Genomic DNA, 11,447 nt, shown 5'->3' on the forward strand with positions numbered 1-11,447 from the left:
CAAGCATTTCCGCTTGCACTTCATACACGTGTGCAGCGCAGCGCCGACCCCAAAATAGTGCCGCCTGGGGCGGACTGCCCCCACCACCCCACCCTAGCTACGCCCCTGGGAGCGAGCGCCGCCATATAGTAGCAATTATCGCTCCCGCAACTAAATCGCGCAGGCCCCCCTCCTCCCCCCTGCTTCTAGCGCGCGCGTGCGCACACACACAACTCTGGGGTAGTTTTTTAAATTTTTTACTTTAAGCGCGAGGCGCGCGTGCGGCCAATGCTTGTTATACATAAATGTTGTCATGATGTCTGCTACAATGTAGTCCATTCTTTATGTTGTAACTAAATAGACCCTATTGTGGTTGGTCATTTTAAGGGAAGAAACTACAAAACCGGGACACGTATTGGCTACACTGCTGCATAAAAATTAGCATATTAATACGTTAGTGTTAACAGTATAACTTTTGCTGTAGTGGACTCTCTTTTCTTAAAGAATATAGTAGATAACTCGTGATTAGCCCTGAGTGTGACCCTCGCAGATGCAGACAGACACGAGTGGCAAGACAATGTCACCCTCACATTCATAGGAGAATCGAATTCTCTGGTGTTCCTCCGTTAGATTATTTAGCCGTTTCTTCTGGTTAATGCAAGTGATGAGTGGGTTTATACACGCATGTGTGACGTGTGCCATCCCGTCCTTGTTACGGCTGGGCACATTACTCTTCTGAGCTTGAACTGGAGATTCATTAGAGCTTAAATTGCGGTAATGGTGTAACGTCTCTCAATCTGTGAATGGCGTTCAAACTGAACTGTTTTATCAGTGTGAAAAAGCGATAGTTTTTGTATCTGGGTCTATAACGCTATCAACTGGGATCTCTGATCTATGCTTATGTTCAAAATCTACAAACTTCGGTTTAGAATACTAGTTTAGTCGCTGATGTGGTTAATACACTTATTGCAGCAGTGCAATATCCTGAGAACTGATTGTAACAAGCATTTGCAATGCAACAGGTCACGCATTTACACGAGTTTGAGCTATTGCTATTGTAAATAACAATGCCTTTTATTTATGTTTTGGTTTTTGAAACATAAATGAAACGCGTTGTCATTTACAATGCCAATAGCTTAAACTCGCGTAAATGCGAGACCTATTGCATTGCGAATGCTTGTTCTATATTCCGTTCTGTATTCTATATTCCATCTCCATGGTGCTGCTGCTGTCCGGGCCATTCTTATCTGGAAACTTGACCGGACAACAGCTTCACCGAAGACCCTGCTGCACTCTGTGGGTTTTTATTCTATGGAGTTATTTACCAATAAACTCCTTTTCTAATTTAACTTGTTTCCTCCATAATGTTGTGACCATAATACAACAGAAAACAAGGTCTTCTCTTGAAAACGGGATTTTCCACTTATGTGTGTTAATTCGATCTTTCTGCTGAAGAGACCAATGAATTTCTTCATTACATTTTTAGGTCCATATACATATTTTTAGGTCTCGCCTACGCAGCGCGCATGCGCTGAAGGCAAAAATACCTTTTGCAATCGCTTTGGCTTTTCAGCCAAAAACGTGCACGCGTTCCATTGCCTTCAATGGCAATGCGTGCACGTGTGGAGATTCACTTGCGGGAGCACGCAGCGCCATATGGTAGCAATTATCGCTCCTGGCGCTGCTTGCTCTTGCAAGTGAAACGCTTTCACTCGCCCCCTCCTCTCCCCCTTCCCCCTGCTGCCTCCTTTTAGCGCGAGGAACGCGCTTGTTTATTGTGGCCTGTACTTGAGCGTCTGGTAGCCAGAACAATATTTTGCCAGACCTCTTTGTTGTTCTGCCTCTTCCTACTCCACCCACTTACTCTTTTCACTTGTTTTACTTTCTCACAGTCTATATTTTGCTCTAAATTTTTACACTCATTATTGCAAAAATCCACGCGATTTCCATTCGCCTTCAGCGTCTTCCGAGCAGTTACATGTTTAATGCATTCTTGCCGCATCAAGATCCCTGAATAATGCAGAAAGTCTGTTAAAAGCATGTTTTCATTTAGCACTGTTCTGATACAGGGCGTTTTTGGTGGCATTGGGTTGTTTACAGGAGCCCCGCTCCAGGTAGAAAAGTCAATAATTGCCTTTTGTTTGAACTCCTTCAGGTGAACGGGACAATCAGTGCCAGGGCTCCCAATACTTGTCTCTCTTTTGTGTGCGGGCATCAACGGGTTCGTTAGCTGCCCAGCCCTTTTGAGATCATGTATACCCGGTGCCCAATTAGCTGGCTTTGGGAGTAATCCTTCCAGGGAAGTGGAAGCAGCTGGGTGGTATTGTGCATGTGCCGCCGGTCCAAGGAAAACTTCCTGGCCAATGCTTTCTATGCTTGTAGCGAGCAGCGCAGCTAATAATACTGACTTTGTGGGTAGGGCGCACCTAGCTAAATTGTCTCTCGGGGGTTTAGAGTAGATGTTGTTCGGAGCGTGTCAGCACTGGAGCACCGGGGAGATATGGGGAGTATCCAACCCTGTCCATATTTGCACTTAGTCGATTGAGTGAAATCTCTCAACCGAACCCTGCCCTGACACCGCTCTGGAGAGTGACGGTTTCTCCTTCCCCCCACCCCCCTCTGCTGGAAACTATCTAGAATCACACCGTGCCTTGCAAACTCGAGCCTGGGGTGCGTTTTCATACCAGACACCGCACATGGAGGTGTTCTTCCCTGCTTCGCCGTTACCCTCTGGCTGCCCTTCGCTCCGTCCCCATCACTGCAGACCAACCACCAGAATAATGCGGCCAGTGCCGTGGGCCCACAAGCAGCCTGCCCTCTGGCACTACCTTGCCCACAATCGTTTACCGCTCCACTGAAAGGGGACTAGCTCATTTCGCTTTAAAGGGACCACAGAAGAAAGACTTCTTGCAGCTATCTCTCTTACCCAGAGCATCAACACGAATGGGGGACTCCCGACAACCCCTTGTTATAATGTCTCCTTAGTTATTGAGCCATCGCCCACTTGCTGGCTGGCTGGTCTCTTTCGAAAAGATTTTCAGTCTGGCTTTTAAAAACACTGCAAAGACAACCGTTGGTAGTCAGATTGAGACCATTTGAATAAACATTGGCTGCATGAACTATCAATAGAAAGCCAATGACTTTACGCGCAGCCGAGCAATGAAATGTGCTGCGCAGTCTCCGTCTCGCGCGTCTCTCACCGACCTCCTGCCCCAAAATGCCTTTTAATTCACCCTTCATTGCCCACCTCCCGTTCCTTCCTGGCCCCACCTCCTGAGTCCTATCTTCATCAACCCGCCTGTTACTTCCCCAGCCCCATATTTTTCCTCTCTCTCCCCATGCTCTGCTCATGCTTTACATGAATTGCCTTCCCACCAAAGGCGCTCCCCCCCATACTCCTTTCCTCTCATTCACAGCATCTCTCCCTCTTCAGCCCGCCCTCTTTCCCGTCAGTGGCATCCTGTCCCCTCACCTCTCTTTCGCCTTAGCCCGCTTCCTGCCCTCAGTAGAATCCTTTCTTCCTCCTCATGAAAACTTCTTCCCTCCTACTCTTCGTCTCTCTCCCTCTTCATCCCGCCGCTTCCCTCCAGTTACTACTCTCTCCCTCTGTCACATCTTCCCTCCCAGACCAGTCTGCCTCTCTCCCTCCTGATCTCACGCCACTTTACTCCCTGTCTCAGTGCACTACGATAAAAAACAAGCATTGGCTTAGCCAATAGGTCTCGCTTTTGGGACCTTATAAGAATTTAGTTATGCAGCACAATATCCTTGGTGCAACAACATTAACTGTTGCATGGTTAAACACTTATAAGGTCCCAAAGGGGAGACCTATTGGCTTTGCCAATGCTTGTTTTACTCAGAAGGGTGTGCAATGGAAGACGTGTAAGATTTGTTCTGTGTTTGAAGTCATAGAAGACACTAGACTTCACGCTCCTTGGAAGCTCTGAGACACTATCCTGGGAATGTCTCATTTTACAGCTTAAAGTCAAATGTGTCTTAAGGACTGTTCAACTACAACATCCCTTAAGAAAAAGCAAATGGTGAAATGATTAATCAGTCTTTAAAGCTGAACTGTATGGCTCTAACTGCTTTGGTAGTTTTTCTAAACAATAGAATATGGGCAGCTAAAATAAGGTTTTGGGATTTACAATTTGTATACGTTATCCTAACATAACAGTATTTGTAAAGAGCTTGTTCACTTCAACGGGGTCTCTGGGCGCTGAATAACAGATGTTCGTTGTTACCCAACAGTATTCATTTTATCGACCTCAGATGGATGAATGGGTGAGTGGATCCACCAGGATTTGAACCCATGTCCATGAGGTCCAACACAGGCCACTGTAGAGGATGCATTAGTCCACTGAGCCACCAGCCTAGGTAGGTCTTGCTCACAGTAAAAGCCATCGAGTAGATGCAGGGCCTGGTAGAAGCATTAAAGAAGGTGAAATGAGGTTCAGTGTGAGGCACACACAGGCAATCACCGGTATAGAAGGTTTTCATCCTTGGGTGATTTACACAAGAACTCAGTTGCTTGTCTCCAATTCATTGAGTGTGTTTAAGACCCCCCTGCTCCCCCCCCCTCGTTTAGTACACAGTACAATTTGAAAATAGGTATAGCGCATAACGATCTTCATGGTCGTCATGCATATAGCATTAAGAGAACTAAACCATGAATGAAAGGGACGGGGCGCTATTATTTGCAGGTTATTACGACAGAGGTATCTGTCACAATTACAGTTTTGACTCGTTGACTGTCCCTTGTGACAAGATCTGCTTCTAGGTGGCCCAGATATACTTAATTTTGTTGTGCATAGTATGGACTATCCATTTTTTGTGTAGGGCCAACTTTGCATTGTTGCCCACTTTTAGTATTTCTACCATTAAATGCCATAATTACTCAGGAGGACACTCTTTTATCCCGCTCACAGGGCTCCACTGCCCACCAGGGTCTCTCGTGGGGTTTCTTTATTACAGGCAAAGTGAAATAGATGAGAAAAATAATCCTTAAAGCAAACAGAGATGTTGGTAAACACGTTCTCAGAAATATGCCCACAATACCTTGGTTTCAGTCCCTTCCCACACGCCTGACTGCTTCACAAAGAGAAAGCGTGAAACTAGCCCTATCAGATTATGCAAACAGGGGCGAGGCCGCCACCTCATTCCTTCTTTTGTGCTGCAGTCAGTTTCCTGTGAGCTGCATCATTCCTCTGTTCCTCTCTGTCATTGCTGATTAACCTAGTTAGGTTCTCTGGTGAAGTACAGTATGTTTGGCACGGTTTATTATTTGGTTTAAGATGCTGATGGTTTTTAGATGCCTTTGTGTATATTGGTAGGATAGCTCATGAGGTAAATGCAACTAGTGTGTAGAGGGGGATCTGGTCTACAGGCTAAGGGCCTCATGTACTTAAAATGCATTCGGTAAAAGTGGTACTATTTGCTGAATGTATTTGTATATTACAAACCAACCTATTTATCAATAGGTTGGTTTACAAAATACAGAATTGTAGTGGGTCGCAATTCGGCCTACCTCATAAATATTAATGAGGTAGGTCATAAAGTGCGAACCACTATGATTGGCTACAATACCAGGCATGATGAAAACCTACTAGGATTATCTACAATCACAGACATGATGCAAACACACTACGATTGGCTACCATCACGGGCATGGTGGGCTGATGACGGGGGTGGGGTCATAAGCTCACCATGCCTGTGTTTACTTTCCAGTAAACATTTTTTTTGTTTAAATGCAGCTCATTTTTCCAAATGGAAAACGTGATGCATTTAAAAACAATAAATGTAATGTTTTACAAACATGTACAACTAGTAGCCAGTGGGCCTGCGGACCGCCGCTAAAATTGTTTTTAAACATTCGCAAAGGGCAAGCGTTCCCTTGAGGGCCCCTTCCCATTTGCAAATGGGTCACCACCGTCGAGGAAGTGGTGATAAAACATGAATGTATTGAAACCGGATTTCAGTTGCTAATACATATCTTAAGGAATCCGTTTTTGGAAGGTACGCCCTTAACACTCCCCTTGCAAATATCGATTTTTAGTGCTTTCCGAAACCCATTTAACGATTCCGCAAACCATTTCCAAATCCTTAAATGGGCGTTGTACATTTTATAAAGGGTTTTAGCATTTGCAAACTCTCTGATTTACCGAATCTGAGGGCATGCGAAAGATAAAACTATTAGCACACAGCCGTGGCCCGTGGAGGGAGTTCCGTGGGGCGTGAGGGCAGGGTGGGGGCTACTAAACAATTAAATAAATAAATAAAATTAAATTAAATAAATAAAACGAATTTCGTTGCGCGACCTGCATCTCAAAATGCGATGCAGCGCGCGCTACGAAATTCGTTTTATTTATTTAATTGTTTACTTACCTCCAATTATCCACATTCCGGTTTTTATTACCCCCAACCCTACCCCTCCCCCGCCCCGCCTTTCCGCCCCACGGAACTCCCTCCACGGGCCGCGGCTGTTAGCACATGAGGCCCAGAATTATAGTAACTTCGAAATGTGAAGATCCAGGTCCTTATCGTGGTTTTCGTACTCGACCAAATATCATGATATTCTGAGTGAATCTCGACATCTCCCTGTGCTTCAAATAATATACGTGCGTTATGTGACAAAATACTGCTCCAGGATGGGGAACCGGGTTCGAGTCTCGGCAGAGGTTCATCCTCCTGTGATTCTGGGCAAATCACAATCTCCCTGCGCCTAACAAATGAATGCGTCCATCTGTAACGCAGCTGATACTCATGTAAAGCGCTCTGATACCTTCGGGCTGAGTTTGCGTTACATAAAACTAAAAAAAGAAAAAGAAAGTCCATAGACAAATCAACCCAAAGGGTCAAGACAAGCACAACAATAGTTCACTGTTGTGTAGGTCTGTGTGTAATTTTTTTTTAATGCTAGTGTAATTGAACTCAGATGCAACCCCTCCTTCTCCTGCCTCAAAAGGGACTTGAAACTCCATCTCCTCAACAAATACTTTACCGACAAAGCCAACTGAGCCAGGCTCTGATAACCCAGTTGTCTCTCCTTACTAGCTAGAGCTGCTAGACCATCAAGGATTGGTGGTCTTTTGACTGTTTCACCTACCTAAGCTATCAGTTGACTCACCCCTCTGATGTATTCTCTCTTAAAATGTTTGTGATGCATATCTCCTCATGCATCCTTATACCATGTTTTTCACCACTTTATTTCATTCATGTTGTAAAGCGCTCTGATACCCACGGTTCTAGCTAGCGCTATATAAATAATAAATGATAATAACTTCATGTAGAAACTGATTATTTGACTTTTCGCAGTAGGCTTAATTTCATGTTTTCCTTATGCTAATCCAGCTGTAACTTTCTCTTGTGTAACATTCTCTTGTGTAACTTTCTCTTGTGCAAGACTTGGTTCAAACAGAAAACGTCTTGTGAAAAGTGTGAAACCTGATGTGGGCCTCTGCACTGCACTAGCAACCGCGTGACTTACAGAAGGTGGGTGGACATACCAGCACCGCACAACCCTCATGCATATAAGCGCATACCTGGTATATGTTTGTCACACAACTGGCTGGGCAGTGGACAGGTGAGGAAAATCTTCCAGAGGAAATCTTTACTTGTGAGCAGATGATGACAATGTGGATCTTGTAATAAAAACATTGTGAAAGGGATTCAGACACCTTACGATAATATCCCTTAATCCCACACACAATGTGATTTCACCAACCTGTGTGATCGACCTGGAAAATGATTGATGGGAGACGGGAGTGCTCCCTAAATAGATGAGTTTTTATCCTTTTTAAAAACGGCACAGATTCAGTACTTCTCTAGGGTCTCCAAGTAGTGTTATCATTTTGCTCCATAAACTTTCTTGAACTCAGTCACTTAGGTTATATGAGAGGCAACTGAACGTAAACAACAAACTTTGTAAGTTATTTAGGCACACAAGATCTGAAGAGTCGCTGTCCTCTGCTAAAGAGACTGTTGTCATGTACTACATTTACCATAATGCAGCTGGGAGAAATGTGTACTGGCATTCCAAGTAGTGTGCTCCCCTGGACCCATTTGGTTCAATTGGCTGTTCCTTGGAGTTAATGAGCTGACAATGCCTGTGGGTGCAACTGCACTCGGCCATTGGTACTTAACATCAGAAGACTTTGGCAGCTTTTCCAACCACCCTCAAACCTGCATGTTGCTTACTGCTGAGGAAGGACAATTTGTTGCCCCCAAGACGCCACTCAAATTAACAGCTGTACTTTTAACACATTTCTACCATATAGGGATCCGACATTTTTACTTCTAAGATGGCGTCCAGGGAGCAGTGGTTCAACAGGATCTACTATGCCCCACTTTCTTCTGAGGGTGGAGCTTTTTGGTATATGATGTGCAGTTTGCTGTTATTCCAATCACATAATTGAGGTGGATTACGGAATGGGCGCCTGCAGAATCTTGATGAAGAACAAGATATTTCATCACTTCTTCATGTGACCAGTGAGATGGACATTTGAATGGACAGAAACAATTTTGACAAGGGAAATGGAATATTTTAATTTGATTTTGTGTTTGATTTCATCCTTAGCCAATTTATTCTGTTTTTCTTTTATTTTCTATCATCAGTGTGTGGATGGCTCCCTGAAAGACTTGGGTTAGTTTCACTCTCTTTTCGCCCCACATTTCACTTCTGTTTTCACAATGAGGAAGTTGCCTGGTTTGTCCATGATGGATAGCAATTGTTCTTTGCTGTTTTGCAGGCACCTCTGTCACTAACATCTGCTATGCGTATATAGAGTCCTTAAACTACTGTCCTGATGAATGTGTACCTTTTTGCACTGAAACATGTTGATTTAATTTGCTATTGACACCAACATGTTAAATGGTTTTATTTTTGGTGTCTGCACACTTCCAATAAAGTTATGTGAGTGATTGCCAGACACTGTGAGGGTAACAGTATAAGGTGGCACATCACCGTTTACTGTTGAGGCACGGACAGAGCTAGGAGCCAGCTTTATGGTAGAATAGGATACACTAATAGATTTGTTCATTTTTGCCAACTTTCCCATACGAAAAATTACATCGAGAAGTCTGACAGGCTGTATACGCCATACAATCCTCCAAATGGAGGTGTTTTCACTTCAAGAGGAATATTCCACCCTCTTTCTCGAATTTGATGATGGTACTAAGTAAACTTACATTGCAATATAGACCCCTTCTCAAAAGTCTGTTTTTGTTTATTTTACTATTAACAATTATTTGGGTAAATTGTCTTACTTTCAAGATATGTTCAAAGGTTAATAAAACTTTTTGGTTTATTTGAGCTTTTTGTGTGACAATACAGATGTCCTCTTTGAAGTTCTCTGCTGCTTCCAGGCATTTGGGGCCAAAATACCATCATTTGCAACCAGTATTTTTGCAACCAGACTGCTAGTTTGTGAACCAGCTTTTTTAATAATAGGTCAGTACTCAAATTACCAATTCCTAGAGGGTCGCATTTCGACCTACCTGATGAATATTAATGAGGTTGGTTGCAAATTCAGACCTGCCAGGGATCACAGCCATCACAGTAATGGTGACCTGCAGAAGTCAGCAGACCACCATGTCTGTGCCTGCTTTTAAATAAAAAAAAAATCTTTAATTGCAACCCGTTTCTCTCAAAGAAAAATGGGATGCATTTAAACAAAAAATTAAAAGTGTAATTTTCATTTTTTGAGGACACGCAATGGCCCATCGGACCATTGCCTACTCTTAGAAATATTTTTTTCAAGATTCACAAAGGGAAAGGGGTGCCTTGGTTCCCTTCCTGTTTGCAAATGGCTTACAACCTCCTTTGAGCAGATTAATGTTTTGCGACTGGAATTTGTTCACCAAGGCACATTACTACATACCATTCTGAATCAGTATTTAGAATGGATGCCGTAAGCAAGCCCCTTCTAAATACCAAATCTGTATTTGGACGCAAAGCTAAGTTGTGATTTGGCTATGTGTAACTGAATCACAATTTGATATGCCTTTTGTGGTCATAAATGGCCAGATGCTGTGACCGCAAAATGGTTTCTTGCATCTGGCCCCAAGCGTGGTCTGTTTATCTATTTGCACTATAGAGTATGGGCCAAACGGCCAAGAGTGTCAAAACACTGAACAGGAGATAGATCTATAGTGTACTATTCATAATGTACTGAACAAGAATAAACCACACCTAGCAGTAATAATGTTATAGCGAGACATACAAAGACCATCAAGGATACAAATAGTGCATCACATTGTTGTAATTGTTCTGTATTGTGTTACAGGCTTGAACGTTAGGGCTGTGACCCACCTTAAAATGCAGGGCCTGATTCCCAAAGGTAACTTACACTTTGAGTAATTTACACTTCTTAGCGATTCACAAAATGCAAGTGCAAATTTACTCCAAAAGTAACTGCCTAAACCAATCGGTTACAACACAAAAAAAAACCTTACCTCAATGTCTCTCCCACCAAAGCCGCCGTCGCTGCTGCATCATGCTCTTCCTTCCAGGAACAGGCTTCCAGCCTGCACTGCGACCAATCCTGGAGCTGCTCTCGGATGAGAGTAGTTTCAGGATTTGGTCTGTGTGCCAGTAACTTGCGCTCCCAGGCACACTGGGAGCCTGTGCCTGCTCTCTCCGCCCCAGCAACGCAGCTGTGGATGGAGAGAGCTTAACTGCGCATGAGATGTTTGACCGGTCTAAGACGACCGGCCAAACACCTCATGCGCAGTGCAGAGAGTGGCCGCAACCCCCCCCACCAGCAGTGTCAATGCCCTTTTATTTGTGGGTGATGGTTGGGGGGGCGGTGCTTCGCTGTAATGGAGGGGCCGCCGTGGCTAGTACCCTCAGTATCGGTAACTTGAGGGGCAGAGTCCACGGTCACAAATCCAGGGGCTTGAAAATAAGGCCCTTATACTTTTGAAACACTTCACTGCCTGGCCTCTGACACAGACTGTGCTACCCCACGTTCTGCAGTTAATAACATGTACATGTGTGTTTTCTACCTTTTTCACACTTCAGATTAAAGATGTATTTGGTGTGCTCTGTGGCAGGTGGTACTTTATGGCATGGATAATACCAACCCATCATCAATACAACAATAAACAACAGTTATAGATTTTACAGAGAGAACTCTTTCGCAAATATACCAATATGTCATGTTCTTTCACAGTATTTAGTCTCCACAAAACTAAATCATTTATATGCCAAGAAGAACATTTTGCTGCTGATAGCTAACACTGCATGATTGATGAATTACCACAAGAGATATGGACCAAAGCCAAGAGGCATTGAGCGGCATTCACAGAAATGTCATCAAGAAGCCACAAATCATATATTAGTCTGAGCAGTAGAATAGAAGAGGAAGAAGGCGTGGCTAAGTCACTGGCTACCATCCAGCACAGGGAGGCAGCACTGATCAGTCAGACGTGCTCGGCATACACCTTCATGCATAACCGGTAGGACCAGT

The 11,447-nt window shown here is 43.9% G+C and overlaps 1 pseudogene; it reads left to right on the forward strand.

Moving 5' to 3' along the window:
• The first annotated feature begins 616 nt into the window (after positions 1 to 616).
• LOC146863874 (small nucleolar RNA U13) lies at positions 617 to 720 on the forward strand (annotated as a pseudogene).
• The last annotated feature ends 10,727 nt before the right edge of the window (positions 721 to 11,447 follow it).

This window comes from Triturus cristatus, chromosome 2_1 (genome assembly GCF_964204655.1).
Source record: "Triturus cristatus chromosome 2_1, aTriCri1.1, whole genome shotgun sequence".
NCBI lineage: Eukaryota > Metazoa > Chordata > Amphibia > Caudata > Salamandridae > Triturus > Triturus cristatus.